This window comes from Haliotis rubra, unplaced genomic scaffold, assembly GCF_003918875.1.
Source record: "Haliotis rubra isolate DU_JTF1 unplaced genomic scaffold, ASM391887v1 Scf143, whole genome shotgun sequence".
In the NCBI taxonomy this organism is placed as follows: domain Eukaryota; kingdom Metazoa; phylum Mollusca; class Gastropoda; order Lepetellida; family Haliotidae; genus Haliotis; species Haliotis rubra.
The window spans coordinates 357,249-378,988 of record NW_025765370.1 but is presented as its reverse complement, the minus strand read 5'-3'; positions in this window follow the sequence as shown (position 1 = coordinate 378,988).

Sequence of the window (21,740 nt, the reverse complement as noted above, 5' to 3'; positions counted from 1 at the left end):
AGATTGGTCGAAATAAAGTAAAAAGATAACCACTGGAAAGTTTAAGTCATCCCTTTATCATGCAGTTTTCTGGAGATATTTCCACTCTGATTCTTCAAACTTGAATGTCAGTAAAGAACGTGGATTGATATGTCCAAACATGGTTTTGCAAGTTTGAACACAACTGTCCCGCACGATAAAGAAAGATAAATCTTCATTCCTTGATTTATTGGGGAAAGTTTTCACTGCACATTCTTACATCACAAATAGTTACATACCGTTCTTCTGGGGTGATCATTTGCCAAACGTGAAAGCAATTATTAAGTTTAATGAGAAAACAATTCGTGAAAAGTTGGACTTTGATTTTGGTGTAATACTTTTAGAAATTCTCAGGGCCACCGTAGTAATCCCCGTCTTGCTGATCTGATTCGTATGCCAGTTGAATCGGATTTACTCCTGTGGTTGGCAATGTTTAAAGAAGGCAATTTGCCAAGAAATTAAATTTAAAGGTCACATGCAACCTAAAAATCAAACATAATTAAAACACAATTATCACTTATTCATGACATATAATATACATTGCTGATTATGAAAAAACATATAAACAAAATTATAAGAGGACAATCGCAAATCAAAAGTGCAATATTGTGTACTTGGGTTTACTTCCCAAGAAACGAAGCAGCCGGGATACCGAACCCAGTCAGAGCGGGTGGGTGTGCAATCAAGTGTAACATTTGCAGATTTCAAGTGTTCATTTGCAGATGCTCTCACGGCTCATTGTGTGTGTATATATAGAGATGCTGGGTTTTGTAAATACATGCTCATTTTTTGTGTATAACATTTTGCAATCAACAGACATTATAACATGTCATGTGTTCAAGTATCACACCTGCCTGTCTGTGTAATTACATAATGTGACAGAGACCGAACTCGGGCCATAAATCAATGCGTTTTGTTTATGGTGTATAGCCTGATTTGTGTTAAGTTCAAATTGCATGTGGTCAGTGATCGCAGTTGTGTATTGAATATTGTCAATCATTAGCAGACAGGCAGGCAGACACACAGGTGTCAATAAAACAAGACATTGAGTTTTGTCTGTGACAACAACGACATATCTATATCACAGTTAGAAAATTCTGTCAACGCTAAATAATGACATTGCTTTTTAAGTATCGAACCGAGAAAGTGACTTGGTAAAGAAGAACGTGTGATGAAATAGACAAATGAAATTATATAAACAGTTTATTTACTGTCATAACATATAAAAAGCTCGCGCCTGTGAGATATCAACAAAACATTAGGCAAATAGCTCACACCAAAGCCTTCACTGAGTATTCACCGGACAGCCCGCTTCCAAGTTGCGCGAACCTATTTCACTGCGCACGTGCTATGAGCGCAGCCCAGCTGTTGAAACCAGTTTTCCCCCGGAAAGTCGGGGAAATTAGTGAATCGTTTGAACTCCGATTTCGCGCGGTTTTTTTCATCGCGTTATTTTTCAACTTTATAAGTTGAATTTGCATTTTTGATGATTTGTTTCGGTAAGTCCATACCGAAAGGTATCAGAGTCTGCAAAGTTGTGTTTTACGTTGCATGTGACCTTTAAGCTTTAGCTATATCGATGATCTGATATCATTCAGTAAAGGGCATATATTCAATTACCTTACGCCGATTTTAACCCCAGAACTTGTAATGAAGGAAACCAGAGAAACCGAGTCCTGTGTGTTGTCCTTAAATTAATGCAAGCCCAGGGCAAGAAACCCTCTGACTCTGTGCTGGTTTGTGGGCTTACACTTTGAATAATACATATTTTCATGTCTAGTTCCCAAACGTTGGTGGTCCATTTGCATGATTTTATCAAGCCTGGTTTGTGTGTCTACACCTTGAAGCATGTATCACAACGCTGCAAGATCTTTCCGCCATTATTGACATCGTCTTGTAATCACTACTACAAGGCCTACTTAGGACATCACCTTTGGCACTTCAAATACCAAGATCGGCGCCTAATGAAAGTGATGAGTGATCTCATAAATCCCTTAGTAGTAATCAACGATACTGTGAATTGTCAGGCGATTTACTATAATCACGGTAAAACCAAATAATCAATAGTAAAGTAATAACGTCAATTGTTATCAGTTCTTAACGATGTCAAACTATGGCCCTGTTGGTTCAATCTTACATGATTAAAGCTGAGAGCAAGATTTGTCGTGTATTCATTTCACCGAAAAGGCAGAGTACATCTGCTATCATTGAAGAGAAATTAAAGCTGACTGTTAAACCTGGGTATTCCTTGTCTTGGAAACAAGTGTTGCGAAGTAACAAAGCATTCTTTTAGTCTGGGATATATTTGAGAATATTTGTGTGCTTGTCAGTGGCTACTGATGTCTTGCTTTATTACTGACTTGGTTTAGCGAACACGGCTTTTTGGCGGAATGAGCTTCGTGATTTGTGCAACCAGGATGGATTTAAATGAATACATTTTTTCAGGGATAGGGGATAAAAGTACTAAATTTCGTTTGGATTTGCCCAGTTTAAACAAGAAATTGTTCTTGAAAAATATTTTATCACAAAATATTACAAACAAAACCGACGAGTTTTGTGTTGTCAAGTCTTGAGTTACTGTTGCTCTTAGTCATCATGATGGTGAGGGCATTTGGGTAGTATTGTCATCATATCGTTCGTTTCCTATACTTCAATAGGTCAACGTTTCGGCGTAGATGCTAACACTGTTATCAAGCACGTGATGTCATAAAACCCCATAAAACATGTCCCTCTTCGTTGCAAATATCGTCGACGGAGACGAATCGTACTAATCTGAGGAATGTTAATTATTTATATTAATCGTGGTGTAATAGTAATAATAGTAGTAGTAGTAGTAGCAACAGCAACAGCAGCAACAGCAGCAGCAGCAGCAGCAGCAGTAGTAGTAGTAGTAGTAGTAGTAGCACTTTCAGTCACACCGGCAGTATTTCTGCCATATCGTGACTAAAATAAGTTATACATTAATAAACATTTTCTTAAATTATAATACCTTTCGACAAAGGACAGTAGAATAACTAGTGTCACCAATATAGATCTAAAAGAATATAACTTGTCATATCAATTCACCAGCAGCCAAACTTAAGCCACAACCCTAGTGAAGTTTCAGTAGTATAAATAGTTATAGTAGCAGTAGTATATTATATGTGTGCTTACGCCTTGATGGAACCATGTTCTCTGTAAGCCTCTATCCATTTCCCATGGTAACCCCTCATCGCCAGTCCTACCCTTCCTCACACCAGTACCGTAATTTACACTCACGATGCCTTATTCGCTAAAATTGAACATGATATCAATGTTTTGTTGTCATTGCCATATAGTTCATCTTGTAAACTCTTGTAGAACCTTTCATCAAACATTGATATATGTTTTCGTTGGACAAACGAATATTTACCACTGTGACTATCATCATTTTCAGAGCGGCCATTCTACCCTCTAAAGATTGAATTAGTGAATAATGAATTGGAATCAAAGTAAACATAAATGTGTTGGAGATGGCCTTTTTCATTTTACTGCAAAGCTAAATTTCGTTAAGATTCTGTTTTCAAAAAAAGACATCATCTCCATGGGGACGGCAATCAACATCATTAACAACCGAATAGTTGTCCTTCCTTGACCTCGGCTAAGGGTCTATTCCACTAATGCATTATTATAAGGAGGTTGTCATCAATCATTGTTGTCCACTTTGTCACCCGTCAAATAAATTCCCCCCAAAAGACTAAATAAAACTACCAAATAAAACATTTCATTATTCAAATTCCTCTGAAAATTCTCATCCACCCTGCGCTTTCGGTTAGACTAAACTAAATGAATTAATGATGTTTTATATGCAAGAGGTACAGTTCCTCTAATAGAGCACAGAAAGTACAGTACAAAATTTAGTCAGCAGGTGTCAACAACATCTAGCAAGCATGATTACGCCAAACAACCACAAGTCGTGCTACTTTCTGATATCTAAATGTAGATCTAGCATGAGTCTGAACTGTGGGTTGGATTCAGTATCTATCTTTCAGCTATTACAATATTGATTTCCGAGACGCGACGACTTCCTCGCTTCGTGTATATTTAAACAGAGTTTCAGGGCTGAAGGACTAAAATAGTGCCGGTGAGTTATTTAGGACAGAACAGAAATAACCCTGGCATCAAACCAACCAGTGAAACCTGATGGAGCAATTATGTCAAACATGACGTACATGTAACCATCTACAGTCGGTGTAATGCCTCGTGTCTCTATGTAGTGGGCGGGCTAAAGCCAGCCATTGATCACACATGTAGTGTCACATCAGTCATTGAGGAGTGCTTCTGTAATATGCAAGCTTGATGCTGGAGTAACATCAGAAGCAATGAGGGTCATGACTTTTATCACTTCGAAATCCTCAAGGTCGAGTATGTTTTACGCCGATTCCCCACATGGGTACAATTTATCTTCCGCCGTGATATTGAGGAATATTGCTGAAAGCGGAGTAAAACCACACTCACTCACTCATTCGTATAAAAATTTGGGATTAGTATACCCAAGCTGCTGGATGTAACTTCGTTATTCCCTTAAGAGAAAATCTTGTATCCCGATACTTTAATACTGGCGCCGTAACACCTTTTTGCGAACACCTGATGTCATCACAGACTTTCATGATCCGTTTATATGACTTTCAATACTTATTTCCCTTTTACGTTCCGTGGAATCTACTTAGGCAGATATATGATTACTTTTTAAGGACATTTTGAATATGAATTTGATAAGAATAATAACGATGGTCTCTCTATTATTATTTGTGACAGATGCCTCCCAGCAAGATTGAGTAATAAGTCAGTCCGTTTGTGTTATACTTGTAATCTAAGAAATCACATTAGAAGAATTGATTGGAAATTTATTGTTTGATTTATCAGGGAGTAATGATGCCGAAAATTATTTTAATATGATCATAATAATGATCATTTAGAAAAGAAGATATCGCTTGTTGACAAAAGTTAGTCTCTGTCACATTGCAATTGGTACAATTGCATCAGAACGTTTGCAGGTCAAAGTGAGATCATCCAGTACCGTGATGTCATAATTAACTGACATCACTTATCACTGCCAGTGCAGCTTGTACCTCTACTTTTTGCACTTAAGGCACTGCTCACTGCTGTTGGAAAACTTAACGAAACTGCTCGTCAAGCCTTTTTGTACTTTTATCGATTTTTGTTGACAGATTTGCTATCAACAGACACTAGAGTTTGATTGTCTATTTTATGGCCAGCTGGATTTATGAGTATTCGTAAATCCATATAAATATTTGCCTGAAGGAAGATGGTTATTCGTAGAGGTACTAGAGTCAGCTGAAAAATGCTACATCACGCCCTAGTTATATCAAATACAACTGTCCATCGCCCCCGAACACTTAAATACGCCTGAAGCCAAGGGTGAAGTGTTCAATGATCTTCACGTCCACGAACATTCATTTATTAGAGAAGATGTGATTGACCTCTCTCGTGAAACGAACATGCCACGAACACTCCCCTTGGCTCTCCGGGCAAGGTAGAAGCAATAGGCGCTGTCAATCACTTCTTGGCATCATAGGAAATTGATTGTCATCGACTTTATTAGCTACCTATTGATTTTTCAGCTTTTCGTGATAATACCAAATCGCCTGACACTTGCTGGAACCTTTGATTAGTGCTAAGGAATTTATGAGGAAGTCTCGTCAGTTTCATTAGGTGTTGATCTGAAGTTGGTACAAGAAGTGCCGTAGGCAGTGCGATAAGACAGCAATAGGCCTGCAGTTCTCAGATTGTACCGATCGAATGTGATGAATTTGAAGGCTGTTTGTGTCTGTTGAGAATACCCAGATTTCCAGAGCAATTAATCTGTCAAACCAAATCACTACTGGAATTTAAACAAACAAAATACTTTTTTAACATTTCAGAGACGCGGAATGTCTATTTGTAGAAGCGAGAGAGAAAAATGCATTTAGCAGAATTCTCTCTCACCCACAACGATTTATTACAAAAATGTGGTATAAAAACACGTAGGAAAACAACATTGGCATATCTGGTTGGTCGATTTTGGCAGAATAAATACTTAACTGGGTGTTGAAAAAAACTCATGTTTACCATATCGATTCTTCATTTTGGATACATATGTCCAATAAACAGGTTATATGTGTGTAGAACCGTACTCACTTTTCATTCAAAGGGTTGAGAGTAAATATTTTGGGGTTATACCCAATTTGGTTTGGAAATCAATAATGATATATGGGAATGCCACAATAACTCGGTGCGCCTAGTGGCTGCAAGAGTTGTATGCTCCCCAGGAAGTTGAGATTGACAATACGATGTGCCGTTGAGATTGACATCCAGTGAACGAGGGAAAAACAAAGCGCTTTTGAGCAGCTGAGCTGAGCTGAGCTGTATGTATGTATGTATGTATGTATGTATGTATGTATGTATGTATGTATGTATGTATGTATGTATGTATGTATGTATGTATGTATGTATGTATGTATGTATGTATGTATGTATGTATGTATGTATGTATGTATGTATGTTTCACCTTGTTGGTACAAACTCCTCTTCGGATGGCCTACGAATAGTTCTCTTCCTTTATTGCATCCACCTGTGCTCGTCTACTCGCCTACTAAACCAAAAGGAATGAGGGGGCTGTATTGTCACGGTGAAGCAAGCACTCAAAGCATAAGAGGCGTCCACGTGGCACTATTTTCTTGACATTTGGCATATTGTGAAAAATAATCCAATATTTGAACAATGAATTAACAGAATTCAAAATTCAATATTGGTATGGACATGTGTTGATATGTTCAGGATTACTTTCCTTCTCTGACCTTTCTGGATCACGATTTCCAAGGTACGCATTACTCCATCTATAAACTCCATTAAAGCTTACCACTGCAAATGCCATCACATCCATTTGAGACAAAAAGATTGCCGAGGGCCAATAAAAGTCGTGTTATTCAAACATGTCATGACTGACGGGAAGGAAATTAGCGTGTATCGATCGAAAAGATGTGATACTTTTATCTCGGTAGGGCCACACTTAGGAAAACAGTAGAAACAGACACAGTAAAAGTCAGGACTCCGCCGAGTCCAGAATCGATTCTGATTCTCGATCCTACTAATGAGCTATGTGGTTTGGAAGGAATTTCGAGGGTGAGATAAGAAGTGTAAAAACCCAGAATGAACAGGTTACCGTGTGATTCATGCCATCTGTGTTTCCAAACCTCATCTTCCAGCGACAGACCTTGCAAAACGAGATCATGCTCTTCAGGAAGAACATTTTGTTTGTTCATTTGGTCGTGGATTTTAAATATAGGTCTGTGATGTGCGTTCACTTGCCACAATGCATTTTGTCGAAACCCTTTTTAAATTAGAAAATATACACCCTATTTTGTCACAGTATGCCCATATGACTTTATAAGGAACATATTTGTACATGTATGTGTCGTCCTGGTCCATTTGGATGGACTCAAACATAATCCAATAAATACGTCTAATATATATAGAACTCACATTGACACATACAGGATTTATCAAGGTCTTGTCACAATGTTAACCTTCTTAACTCAACTGGTGATGAAACATCTGCTTTCGTAAAGAAAACTATGTTCCAATTATTGTTTACACAAACTTAACTATGTCAATTATGTACCGATATGCAAGCTTAATATGGACTTTGTTGAATCCTTCCTAAAGCATATAGCATATAGAACCACCGTTTATGTCATAGCCTGCGTATAATGTATTCAAAACATGTCCAGCCAATACAGTCAATTTGGAGAGTTCATCATTTGGATGGACACTCTGAATTTACGCCCGGAGGAGTCCTGATTACGTTGAGGCATAAAACATACCCTGGCGTGTCTTCAAAAACCCAACGGCGTCTCGTGCTCCATTACGTTCAGCGGTTACTTGCCTTCGGTGCCAGAAAATAATTGTTTCATCCCGCAATTTTGCTTTATTTCCGGCCATTGTCCTTTTTTGTTCCTCACATAAAGTTGATTTTGTGTCAGATTCATTCCTCTCACTATAAACAGACACGCTGCGTCTATATCATTACTTCATCATTGAAATCCTATCTTCAGATTTAAAATATGCGTTTGGAGAGCAACTCCAGAAAATTGCCTCCAAGAATCAATATTGAACAAAGCAGACGGCATGAGAGGGTTCTTCATTCAGCAGACGACCGACGTCAGATGTCGGGAAGAATAGATTGCTATGGGATGTATTATCTGTTCTTGAAAACAGAAGATGCTACAAAAAGTAAATGTGGAAGGATGAAGGAGCAAAACCGGACCCTGGATTGTATGGAAGCAGGATTGCTCAAAGATGTTACTAAACTAACGAGTGCGGGATGCAATAGGTCATGTAACATTGGTTGCCACGGGTACTGAAGTAAATGAAAAGTGGTATTCTTGACTTTCAATAGGTTAAAAATTGATAATATTCGTAACATTTAGGGGTAAACATGAACATACGAAATTGGCATGGGGATCTGTCTCTTTATGCATACGGGTCCGAACTGCTCCAGTTGGCAAAATCAAAAGGTAATTTGACCCAGAAGTTTAAATGAAATAATAAATTAACAAAAACCAATTCCCTTCCACTGTACTTGAAATACAGGAAACCAGTGAGACCGTTTCATGTCTTTCATTTTCATAAATATTCAGTGATAAGAAACTCTCCACAAGGCTGTATGACGCGAGGGACGACTTCAGCTTTCCTTGTATGTCGCGCAATATTCCACTAGTTCCAACCTTTGGTGTTTACATCTCACAACCTTTGAGGTACAATTGAGCATGCTTTTGTCATCAAGATTTCGAAGAGCGTTATGCGACTCTTCCTAAAAGGTTGTTTGATTACGGTTACAACATTCAAAGCCTCAGTAAAGGAATCGAAACGATTTATGGTTGTTATGTGGAGGATATTTCACCAGTGACAAAAATGATGTATACTGAGAGAAACAAATAAAGGAACACAGAAACATTCAAGCGTTCCTTTAATATTTTCCAGTTTTAATCGCCAGCATTGAAAAGCGCTGTGGGAGGAAATCTGAGAAATAAGTAAAAGAACACTGCCGTGAAGTTGTGTTCCTTTATTTGTTTCCCTCAGTATATAAAAGCAATTCCCTGTTTACCTTCACATTAATTGTTGTTGAACTGAATAGGTTTTGTATGTGTTGATGACCTCTGCCACCAGTTGGGCAGGATACGCTCACCTTTTCACCAACAATTGGTATCATAATTACTTGATAGTGATTCATAAATGTATGCTAATGATGGAGTCGAAATCATACAATCGACTCTGTCGTTAGCGGAGATTTTTCACTTTTATCGCTTATATTTCCTATAGGGCTCACGATGGTCTTTGGCGCAGCAATTTTCTGCTTCAGAAAAACCTGTGATCGTGAGCTCGAATCTCAGTTTCTTCACGATTATGTTTCTAGCTTTTCTATCACCATACCTGGGCTCGATGGGTGAAACAATGTTGTCAAACTTTACGACGTTCCGCCAACAGCAGAGCTTTCTCATCCACTCGCATCCTTGAAGATCCGGGTTAGAATTGGTCTTCAGCAACCCATGCTGGTCGTAAGAGGCGACTAACGGGATCGGGAAGTCAGGCTCGCTGACTTGGTTGACACATGTCATCGTATCCCAATTGCGTAGAATGATGCTCATGCTGTTGATCACTGGATTGTCTGGTCCAGACTCGGTTATTTACAGACTGCCTCCATACAGCTGGAACATTGCTGAGTGCGGCATTAAACACCAACCAACCATCCACTCGCCTTCCCATTAGCACTCAGGTTGTTTGTAGAATGTCGGTATGTAAATAACTTTCTACTTTGTTTTACTGATATCTTCAGGACGTTGTATATAGACATACACGTTATACTCTACTAGCATGTAAACATAGGCCGATGTCTTGACGCTTTAAGTATGTATTATTGCACAAGATGCTCTGTTGGGCATAACGGACGATGAGACGAAACAAACAGGATGCCAATATTTACATTAACATTTCATGATTCCGGGCGTGTGTTTACAACAGAGAAATAAGTTTCACCGTAATTGCCTCTTCTGGGTTAAATCGATGTCGTGTAGCGATCCACTGTGTATAATAGCTGCTTCAGATTGACTCTCTATTGTAGAAAATATACAACATTAACGATTAAACACTTTCAACAAGATTGGGCTGCAGTTCTCTCTTGTTCTCAGCGCAGTCAAGAACGTCGCATTTTTCATCTAATTGTGAGAACTGGAAAATCGGTTTATGGAACACATGTCAATATGGGGATTACACTAGGAGTCTAACTAAAACACGAAATGCCTTTGGTTGTCCATACATCTTAGTCACATAAACTGGACTTTCATTCGAGCACTATTCATAAATGGTTATTTATGTAACGCCAAAGACCTAATGCATACCAGTGCACACCACATAGAACAGGGTCATTTTGCTAACAGATTCACATGTTTCATTAAAGTCCTTCTCTTTAAGATATACATCTAAGATAACATGACAGACTTCACAAATTATTAGACACTGGAAGGTACATTCATGGTCGAATTTCACATACATATTTAGTACGTATTACTTTTTCCTAAAGATGGGCACAGAAGGGTGAAATAATACAGATCTTCGAAATTGTTTAGGTTACTTAACAGTTCAGATTTTGGAATTTTGTATGTCTCCCGGTATCAATATAAAGCTCTGTACATCCAATTCGGTCACAAGGAAACTCAGTAGCAATTATGTACTATGTCGAATCTGTTAACAATCTCAACTAAAATCAGTTCTCGCTGCCAATCAACAACGATCTGAGGACATCCCATTACAGGCCAGATCAGAGCGACCTGTCATTCGTTAAATCTAAGTACTTGTTACTGCAATAGTACAGTGACAGTTGGGATGGTTTTTTCTAATTATACAACCACGAACATGTTACCCTGGTATTCCAAATGACAGTTACTGACTGTAGCACTGATTGTGACAAAATAAGTGTTTATCTCACTCCAATGGGATATACATTGGAAAAAAAGCATCTTTGTGAAAAGTACCGCCATACAATCATGGTCTTCTCTTAGACATTTGGAAAGATAATTTGGTCAGTTCAAAAGTTGAATCGAGAACAAAAAAGTTTTCAAGGCATCGTCTTGAATGGAATTCAGTATTTTTAAACTAACGGCATTGAGGTTGGTAAATTCATTTGCCAGTCAAAGTTCGCGAAAGGTTTTTCTGAAGAAATGCCCCTTAGATCTTTTAATGAGGAAACGAAAACTGTGATCTGATTATATGGTGATTGAATCTGTTGAAGATTTCTTAGCATGTTTCTTAAAACATGGAGTAGATAATAAAGTATAATTTCATTCTTGGCTTGATTTGCATACAATGACATGGGGACACTGCGGAAGGATTCACTCTGGAATGAGCAACACCCCAAGACTTCTCAGTGAATGTTGCCAACACATTAGAAGATAAATGTCCTATATGTAGTTTTCAGTATCATGGAGCTGAGCTCAGCTTCAGCATGACGCTATTCAAGAAACCAATATAGCATTGGAAAACACGAGAGTGACTGATTGGTTTAAGTGAGGGCTGTATCTGTACTTTTAATACATAGAACAGCCACTCAACAGAATCAAATCCCACAAATCCATACAGTCGTGTTGTGACGTTACAGACGATAGGAACGACGCCTACTCTACTTCAAACAGTGGTCACTCCTTCTCGCCCTGGCACCACTGACCCAATATACTCTGCCAAGCCAACAATACAGTTTCTGATCGACATAATCGCATTTGGTGGTTCCAGGGGCGAGACGGGTCAATCCTGGCAATGAACTGGATGTCTTATCCCTGTGACCAAAACTCTCTGCTTCCGTCTACACAATTAGCTGATGCCGTTGCTGCCACGACCTGAATTGGATGGATTCCGTGGCCTTCTGTGGACCATGAGCTTCTTCATTCATTATTTGGATTGGAAATTCTCGAGCGTAGCGTGTCTGTATGTTTCATTAGATCCCAGATATTCAACAGGCTCGCAGCAAATGCGGGGCGAGGCTCCTATTGACACGAGGCAATCGAACGCTTCTGGTTTTGGGGGAAAAGATAACAGAACGTCCGACCAAGATTTGATGACAGCTTAGCAATGGATTGTTCAGTTGTCAAAGGTGATTTATTAATTTGGGTTGACTGTATGTGGGGAAAGTTGCATGTTGGGGGAAAGGCTTCGGGGCGGAGTTCGAACAAAAGTTTGGTTTACAACCCAAGACGGGATACAACTTCGAAAAGCGAAATCACGGTTTACATACTCAGAAAATACGCATACCAAAATCACGGAACAATCGAGGTTTATCGATAAACTGTTATTGAACAGTTACTATTGTAATTACGTCATCACACAGTCATACGCAGCATTATAACTCTCCTGGATAAAAATGTTATTTGAATTTAATATCCATCCCAGCATTGTGGCTGAAGCTTTTTGCCCTCACTTAATTACCTCCGTACCATTTTACGCATGAGTATGCAATATAAAGCCAACTCGTCGTGTCCCAAACCATGCACGTAAATGCAAATTGGATTACAGAGGCGTAACAGTAACATAATGTCAGAAGTTTATGTAGATAGAGTATTTAAATTCCGGAAACAACAATGACAAAGGAACTGATATTCAGCTTAGTACGTGTCCTAAGGTTACTGACTGCGAAAACAGAGAGTGTGTGAAGAACTGTAACTGCTTACATGTATATTGGGGTGTCTAACATATAGGAATCAAATACTAGTATCTAAAATCACTTTGGTAACGGTTACAGAACTCGATGTGTTTGTTGCAAAAATATCTATCATCCAAGAAGACTTATGCCGATTTCATTCCATAGTTGGTGATGTAATGGTGGTGTAACACAGTACTAAAATGAATTACCAATGCAAGTCAGCATCATCTGGAAGGATTTGTTTGTTGTATAACGCCGCACTCGGCAATATTCCAGCTATATGGCGATGGTCTGTTCATAATCGGGTCTGGACCAGACAATCCAGTGATCAACAGCATGAGCATCGATCTACATAATTGGGATAAGATACCATGCATCAACCAAGTCAGCGAGCCTGACCACCTGATCCCGTCAGTCGCCTCTTACGACAAGCATGGGTTACTGAAGACTAATTCAAAGAATGTTTAACGCATCCATGTATATTGGGGTGTCTAACCTATGAAGATGTACTGGCATCAAATACCTGAAATTAATTTGGTAAGGATTAAAGAAATCGATTTGCTTGTCACAACAATACCTATCATCCCAAAAGACTTTTGCCGATCCACAGTTGGTGATGCAATATGGCCGTAACGCCATACTGAAAACATTACCAAGGTATTTCAGCATCATATGGAAGGAAAGCCAGCAAGAACACCATGGTGCTGACAACACTAGAAAAGTAATTAGGGTAAATCTGGGATTCCAGCCATCGACCATATGTTTATGACACGCCAAAGGGACGCAACTCTGACAGCGATCCATGCCCTCTTCAGAAAGGAGAAGCGACTGTTTCATTTCTCTTCAAAATTTACGGTAATTTAATCGATTTCTAAAATACTTAATGAATATTTTTTCCTCCGATTATTACACTAATACATGGTTCGTAAATTTTATATGGATATTATAAAATCAAACGTACCCATAAACCTCCTCATGAATTGAGGTGAAAATATGTCCTTTCTCAAGTTGAAATATGTCAAATCCTATTTTAAAAACGGATAAAATCCAACTTTATCTGAATGTAATGCCCATGTGACAGGCGGCAATTAATAAAACGGAAACCATGATGAAGTTGATCAAATTGTTTTCGTAAGCTAGTTCCGGATTCCATTTCCGGAGATTAAAACATTTTTTAACTTTACAGAATAAAATGCGTGATAATGCATTCCATGTTTTGTAATTTTCCATCGTCCGACAAGACCTCCAATTGCTTATGGAACAATTTCGACGTGCAATCCATCACACGAGGCATGCAATTGACAACAGCTTTTGTTAAAAGACATTCTGATCGATTACTCTTCAGGGATTTCACAGCACTTTCTAACAATTGTATGAACAAAATCGGATTTCGTAACTACTGTGCAATTATTGACGCACTCAGTTTAAAAAAAAGGAAAATCTATTTATTTTCGTGTTATTTAGAGCTTTGAAAGTCTCTGGATTATTTTCATATTTACGTAAGTGGGTGTAATGTGTGTCAGAGCGTATAGAATTCAAGACAGGTTAGAGTATAGAAAATACTGCACATAAGAACCCTCGTCCTTTCATCTAAAATAAAGGAACGTGACAAAGAACGAGCGTAGTTTTAATGATTTTAGGTTTGCAATTGCTGAAAGGATATACAAATACATTCATCCATCAGTGTCAGTTTTATAACTCTGACCTATAAATTTGAAAAAAGTCACTGAAAGTAAACTGGATGTATTGTCAAATTTAACATTTCAACCAAGACAGACACTCAACATACATATATCCAAAATGTGCACACGTGCATCATGAGAACGTAATAATGAAAGTATCCTTGTAAAGTTGTGTGTATAATAATTGTGTACATTGTATTTGGAATCATTTACCACATTTTTCTGTGTTCAGCGAAAGTCTTGAAGATGACGTCCATCCTGGAAAGTCTGTGATGACAGTAAAAAATCAGACTCAACGATATGGTGAATAGCGGCTAATGCCATTGCTAGTAATATTGTCCAGTAGAGAGAACATTCTATGATGTAAATGTGCCAGCGAGAAAGTACCAGTTAGATCGGTTTCCAACCTTTTGGGATCTTATACGAAACGCGCCAGACACATCATACCTTTTGATTATCTCACTCTGTTTGAAGCTAATCCAGGAAGGTTCTTGCAACGATTTGTGACTTTAGGTGTAACTTAGGTCCCCCACTGAGTAAAACCAACAATCAAATAATCAGATTAAACATGACTGTCAATTTTACATCACTACCACCAAAGAAGACACAAACTGTCCAGTCAGCTGGATGGGATACCAAGGGCACCGTACGCGCCATGATGAACAACCTTACAAAAGGATAGACAATAAACGGTGTACATTATGTTGGCCGTTTTGACAGGATGCAATTAAGAGTTAGCTGATCTTCCTTCAGGACAATGTCGAAACTGAAGTTAACGTCTTTAGGCCTCGTCTTTGCATGTGAGGCTGAGAACTTATCAATCACGTACTCACGTTTGTGTTTCCAGTCATCCAAATATTTGTACAAGTAATTGTATACCCTTGTTCCAATAACTATATGGCTGCAATAATATTCCTATGATATGGTTATTTTATTTCAGTGTGCAGTGTTCATGTAAAGATAGGACGTGTACAGATTGAGCCTTGTTGGTTGGTGGTTCATGTGTGGTTCATGCCATGAAATTCCACTGCAACATATGTTTTAGAAGAGATACATGCCAGCAATATATCATCAACGATATGTACTCATGATGTCTGCAGTGTAAACGCACCTTATATATTAGTTTATGGTAGACTTAATTGTTAATTTCCGAGTCCTTGTCTCAAACCAAACTAGGAAATAACCGGCTACAAACCCGCATGTTGTTTATGTTTTGGACGAAAAATCTATTACTAACTATTTTAATATCACCTTTTCGTGTTTCTTCTTCGACGAAATCAATTACAGACATGTCTGCTGACTGTTAAATAGCTTTACCCTTGCCATTTGGCTATTTCTTCCCAAGGCAAGAGTGTCATCTAGCTCATATCAAAACCGTTTTTTTTACCCTTCCCGCCTACTTTTGTTTAAGCGATCTTGACGTGAAGAACATGTGTTTTGGCCTCAGTGATGTATATATCCAGACAGATCTAATGGCTTCATAAAGATGACTACAGAAGACCTTGTCGATCCCATGACGAAAGATTGAACCCCTGACAGAAAAACAAAATGACAGATTAACAAAGCAAAGATGCATATCTAATGCCACATGCTTCTCCGACAATAACACTGTGTGACACTACACACACGACACTGCGGCAACATGAAACGCTCAGTCTGTGTGAGTTTTTATGTGTGTGGTATTTTTGTGTGTTTATGTGCTTGTTTGTGTGCTTTTGCCGTTTTAGTTAAATATCAATAACGTTTGCACTCAAATATATAAAAGACGTTCAACCACTACGAAAATATTTCTTTTAAGCTTAATTTTTGGAATAATTTCAGCACAAATTCGACAGACGATTTCTGTGTTCAGTGACCACGTCAGATGTTGATTTTCCATGGCTGAACTTTCGATGTGCACAATAGTCCACTAATATTCTAGCAACATATGCTTGAAATAACCAGGGTGGAAACGAGACTCTGATATAGGCTGGAGGACACGCTTACCTCGGGAAGATATATGACCTCGCTTCATGCTCAATGGAACATTTACAAATCAGGACAATTCCTCACCAAGTGTTCGCGAAAAGGTTGTGTGTGTAAGTGCTACCACCTTTGGTCGCCAGTATCCGTGCCCAAGCATCGGCAATATGTCAGCCATGTACGACAGCTGTAACGCTGATGTGCCTGTGAGTAAGGCACCCCCTTAACTCGGATAAATTCAATACTGACTGGAGTATGGATACCAATTTGGACTCAAGAGTGTGTTAATCCGGTTTATTCTCCAGATGTTCATTGCCGTATACCGTATTGACATCTAATGGTTTTTTGCGATTTTGAGTTATTTTACACTTCATCTTTCTCATTTGGAGACATATCCGATCCGGGTTAGAATTGGTCTTCAGCAACTAACGGGATCGGGTGGTCAGGCTCGCTGACTTGGTTGACACATGCCATCGTATCCCAATTGAGTAGATCGATGCTCATGATGTTGATCACTGGGTTATCTGGTCCAGACTCGATTATTTACAGACCACTGCCATGTAGCTGGGATATTTCTGAGTGCGGCGTTAAACAAACAAACGAAACATTTGGAGACAAACGTTACCTGACTGCAAGGAACAAGTTTGCGCCGTCAAAAATTATAGTTACACTGAATACTGTTGAACCAATGTCCTACTTGAAGATTCGGGTTAGAATTGATTTTCAGCAAAAAACGCTTCTCATAAGAGTTGGTCAGGATTGATCACTGGATTGTCTGGTCCAGATTCGATTATTTACAGTCCACCGCCGTATAGTTGTATTAGGGTGCGGCGTTAAACAACAAAATGTTACACCTATGACAGTGCACAAATGTAAGTTTGGTCATGTATCTTTTCTATGAAGCGTTTAATATACACAAAGTACGACAGACATCAGACATCAGCTTAATGATAGCCATCACAAACTTCGCAAATACAACTCCAAACGCCTTCGTCTCAGATGGCAATATTTGAATAATGTTTCCTCTGGAGATTTTAAAACAGAAAAGAAAAAATGGTCTTGAACCTCTAAAGGCAAGATGGTATTATTTCTCTAACCCAAGATAATAATACCGGATACAAACCAAGCTCCTATAATTACACATTACGCTTCCATCGAGAAGGCAAACAGCTCTCCAAGTTTCTGCTCCTGAATATGTGGATCAATTTCTAAAAAAAATAATATCTTCCGCGCCACAATTTCATGTTCGTTATGGAAACCGACACCAAGGGAACATTAATGTGAATTCAGTAATCAATTCTGACGTAACTAAAATTTGAAATTTGTCAAGTTTACCGATGACTCATGCACAAGATGATCTTGCACAGCAAACATCAATACGTCTTGTGTGTTTAGTCACGATCTCGTGGTCACATTGCGTGCTGGTGGATACATCCTTAATGCAGCCTGGATTGTTCTACGTGTCGGTGCAAACAGTTTTTGTGGAAGTCAGGAAGATCGGATATTGAATTCTACCAGTGCCACAAAGAGAAAGACAGTTGTAATGAAGTATATCATTTGTATCTGTATGTAGGTGGATAGATATGATGAACATTGGATATAATGTTCATTCACATCAAATACACTTTGTGAAATGTAATGTAATTGTTTCCTATAGTATTTATTGTACAAATCTGTTTTTGTGCTTTAATTGAATTAAATTATTTGTACACCCACTGCAGGCATACATATGTCTAAGTACCTTATTGCCAGTAAAAATTAAATAAATTAATAAGTTAATAATTCAAAACAAAAAAATCAACGTGGAATGAAATAAGAAAGTCAATATCAGGTGAGTAAGAATTATTATCTGAAGCTGTTTGTACACTTGACCACTTTACCTCTCAAACTGAAAATGAAGATATTTCTGTTTTAAATTCATCTATTATTATTTGTTAACATGTCCTTGACATTTGATAACTGATTAAGAACATTTACATGGAACACAAAAAACCATCTTAATATGTTTGTTTGTTGTTTAACACCGCGCCCTGCAATTTTCTAGCTGTATGGTGGCCGTCTGTAAGTGATCGAGTCTTGATCAGAGATGACATGCATCAACCAAGTCAGTGAGCCTGGCCATACGATCCCGTTAGTTTGCCTCCTATGACATGATTGGGTTGCTGAAGAACAATTCTAACCCTGATCTTTGAAATGTCTTAATAAAATTATTGCAAGACAACGGACAGCCTTTTAAACTGTTTTCCTGGTATAGAAGCCATGTAGTCCTCTATGACACCTAACACATCATACAAAGTTGGGCAATAGTAACGTGGGTGGATAAACTACTGGCTAGTTTGACAGCTGTACCGAGGATGCCAAGAATAATAAGCAAGTGACCTTGTCCAAAGCAACCCTCGTTTACAAACCAATTGGCCATGTTTTGATCTTTCAGTACAAAAGCCTCTTGACAAGAAAGGCTTCAACAGTATTTCAGTTCCTCCAGGGAGCAGAGTATTTAATTTAAATATACATTGACTGAGGTAATAAGCAATGCACTCTGATCTTGCATCTCTATGATTTGGAGTCTGGCTGTACAGATGGGATTATAGACTATGTTACATTGTTGCAATACACAGATAATGTCGATAAAGATGTTAACGTCGTATTGTGTGTGGCAGACATTGAATTCTGCACGTTCCTGTATCCTTGGGCAAGGGTAGGCGTATTAAAGTAAACTGTAACTTTCTAAAATGCAGTAATCAAAGGTTCCACATCAATAGAAAGTCATGTTTGAAATGCCTCCTTTGTGCCTGTGGCTTCTTGTCACAGAGTGTAAGATCTCCCGACCACGACTTGTAAAATCAATCATACTCCCTAGGACGACAAGCTCCACACACGTTGACCTTCACCCTCAGCCCATCAATACAAACCATATCATTTATCTCGATACGTCATGACATGTCGAGGTTAACCTATTTTAAAGCAATGGTGCAAAGGCTTTAGAAACACTGAGTCCCATTGCTCCGAGCTATCCTAAACCTGTCTGTGGTAATGCTGTTTTACAAGATAGGAAATCTATATCGCCTTGTCGGGGCGGTGAGGTAGCCTAGTGGTTAAAGCGTTCGCTCGTCACGCAGAAGACCCGGGTTCGATTCCCCACATGGGTACAATGTGTGAAACCCATTTCTGGTGTCCCCCTACGTGATATTGCTGGAATATTTCTAAAAGCGGCGTAAAACGTAACTCACTCACTTTATAGGGGTAAAAAACCTAGCACATCATGTACACCAATAATGATACACAAATTGACAAACATTTAAACCAGGAAATGCGTGTGCAATGCCATAAACCATTACGAACTCATGTTCAATTGAGACGTATTGAATGAACAAAAGCAGTTTTGCATCTTATAATTTCGTCCACAAATATAAAAGGTACCCTACTAATCTGCGTTCTTTATTTAGATATTTCATTGAAAGATGTGAATCTATTGTTAGAGATCTGAAAATGGAAATTGAACAAAAGAACGGGAACGATGAACGCTTCATGTCCCTGGGTCCAAAGGCTGAATGGAGATGAACCTCCACATCTAACGTTTCTAATTATTAGGCCGGGATTGATCGTGACCCTATTCATGATGGACATTGACCACATGGCAGTTTTGATTAATCGTATTTTCCACCCGTTGGGCCCTATTTCTCGACGCTTCTGCTAATCAAGAACATGACTCGACCCCCCCGGGAATACCAGCCGGAGAAGCTCTGTGACAGATCTTGGTAGTTCCGAAGGCTTCCTGGCAATATGTCTCTCCAACATGCCAACACTGCATTAAGAACAGCTTTTAGTTTCACTCTCCGATCATAATAAGTCACACATGTGGTTGTAGCATGTCTCAATGGAATTGTTGACAGTGACAGTTAACACGTATATGATACACAATATGGCCATTTTGTTCAGAGGATGTATCGCCCAGAGGGTGAAACATGTAACACTATATTTGATTAAACGACTACGACGAGGATAGCACCGGGACGCTGTCTGTATTAGCTTTCATTGCGGAAAGATGAATTGAATTATCTGTACATCAACAGAGAAGACCTTTTCATAAAATGATTTGGGAATTTTGAGATATCTTCAGTTTTAAATTGGATTTCGTTTTATAGATTATTCTGATTGTTTTAGTTTGTTTGCGGTTTAAACTGGCACGCAGCATTATTCCAGTTGGTAACACGATGGCATGTCAAGTCAGCAAAGTCAGACAGAACGGATTCGGATTCTAAGTTAACGATGTTGGAATGGTTGCTAAATCAGTTTGGACTAGATTTGGACTTTGGTTTGATTAGTGTTTTGCTGACCTTCAGACGTTTTAGCATCACTGGGAAATCCCAAAGTTATGTCTTTGTTTAGGTTTACTGCACCAAATCAGAATCAGTGAGTTCAGCCGTTTTCGAAGGAGCCTTCAGAGAAGATTGAATCATCTGGCAGTTCATCCATCCAATAACAACTGGTCATATTCATTTTTAATATTTAGTGCTGTCTTCTTTAACATAATGACATATGGTGAACACGACCACAGATATTTTCAAACGGGTGACATTTCTGCGGAACTGGCCCTCGTGGGGTTGGTCTGTTTAGCTTCCTGTTCTCGGATAAGTGACTGGTTGAGGGAGTCAGGTTGTTGTTTCTATTGTGGCCAGACTATGCATGTATATACATGATGTTGAAGGCTTAGGTGATTATTTTAACAAACAAAACGTTACTATAGAAGCCAATGGGGAAATATTTGTTTTAGTAACCGTTACGTTCACCACACAGAATAGAGAGATCAGCCTAGACAGACAGGGACGCAGCTACGCACGGTAACTTGAGTCGCATCAGACCACAAAGCCAACTCTAAACTCAAAATATCGTAATACCTTATAAAATAACAAATTCTATCATTCATACAAATGTCATAACTGTCAAGAAAGAAAACAAACATTACATGTTTACTACGTCTAAGTTTTCTTTGTTTCTTGGGGGCGGTGGGGTAGCCTAATGGTTAAAGCGTTGGCTCGTCACGCCGAAGGCCCGGGTTCGAATCCCCACATGGGTACAATGTGTGAAGCCCATTTCTGGTGTCCCCCGCCGTGATATTGCTGGAATATTGCTAAAAGCGGCGTAAAACCAAACTCAGTCAGTCACTCTTTGTTTCTTGTGTGCAACGTATTATTTAATGTATAATATCGAAAAGGTACGGTTAAAATTTCCCATTATATCTATTAAGATTGCTATAGCTTTTATAACAACTTGTATTACTGCATACCATTTGATTTTTGAGATATCCTAAATTCATCGTAAATTTACACATTTGTCATAGGTCAAACGCTCTCTACATCCAATGCCGT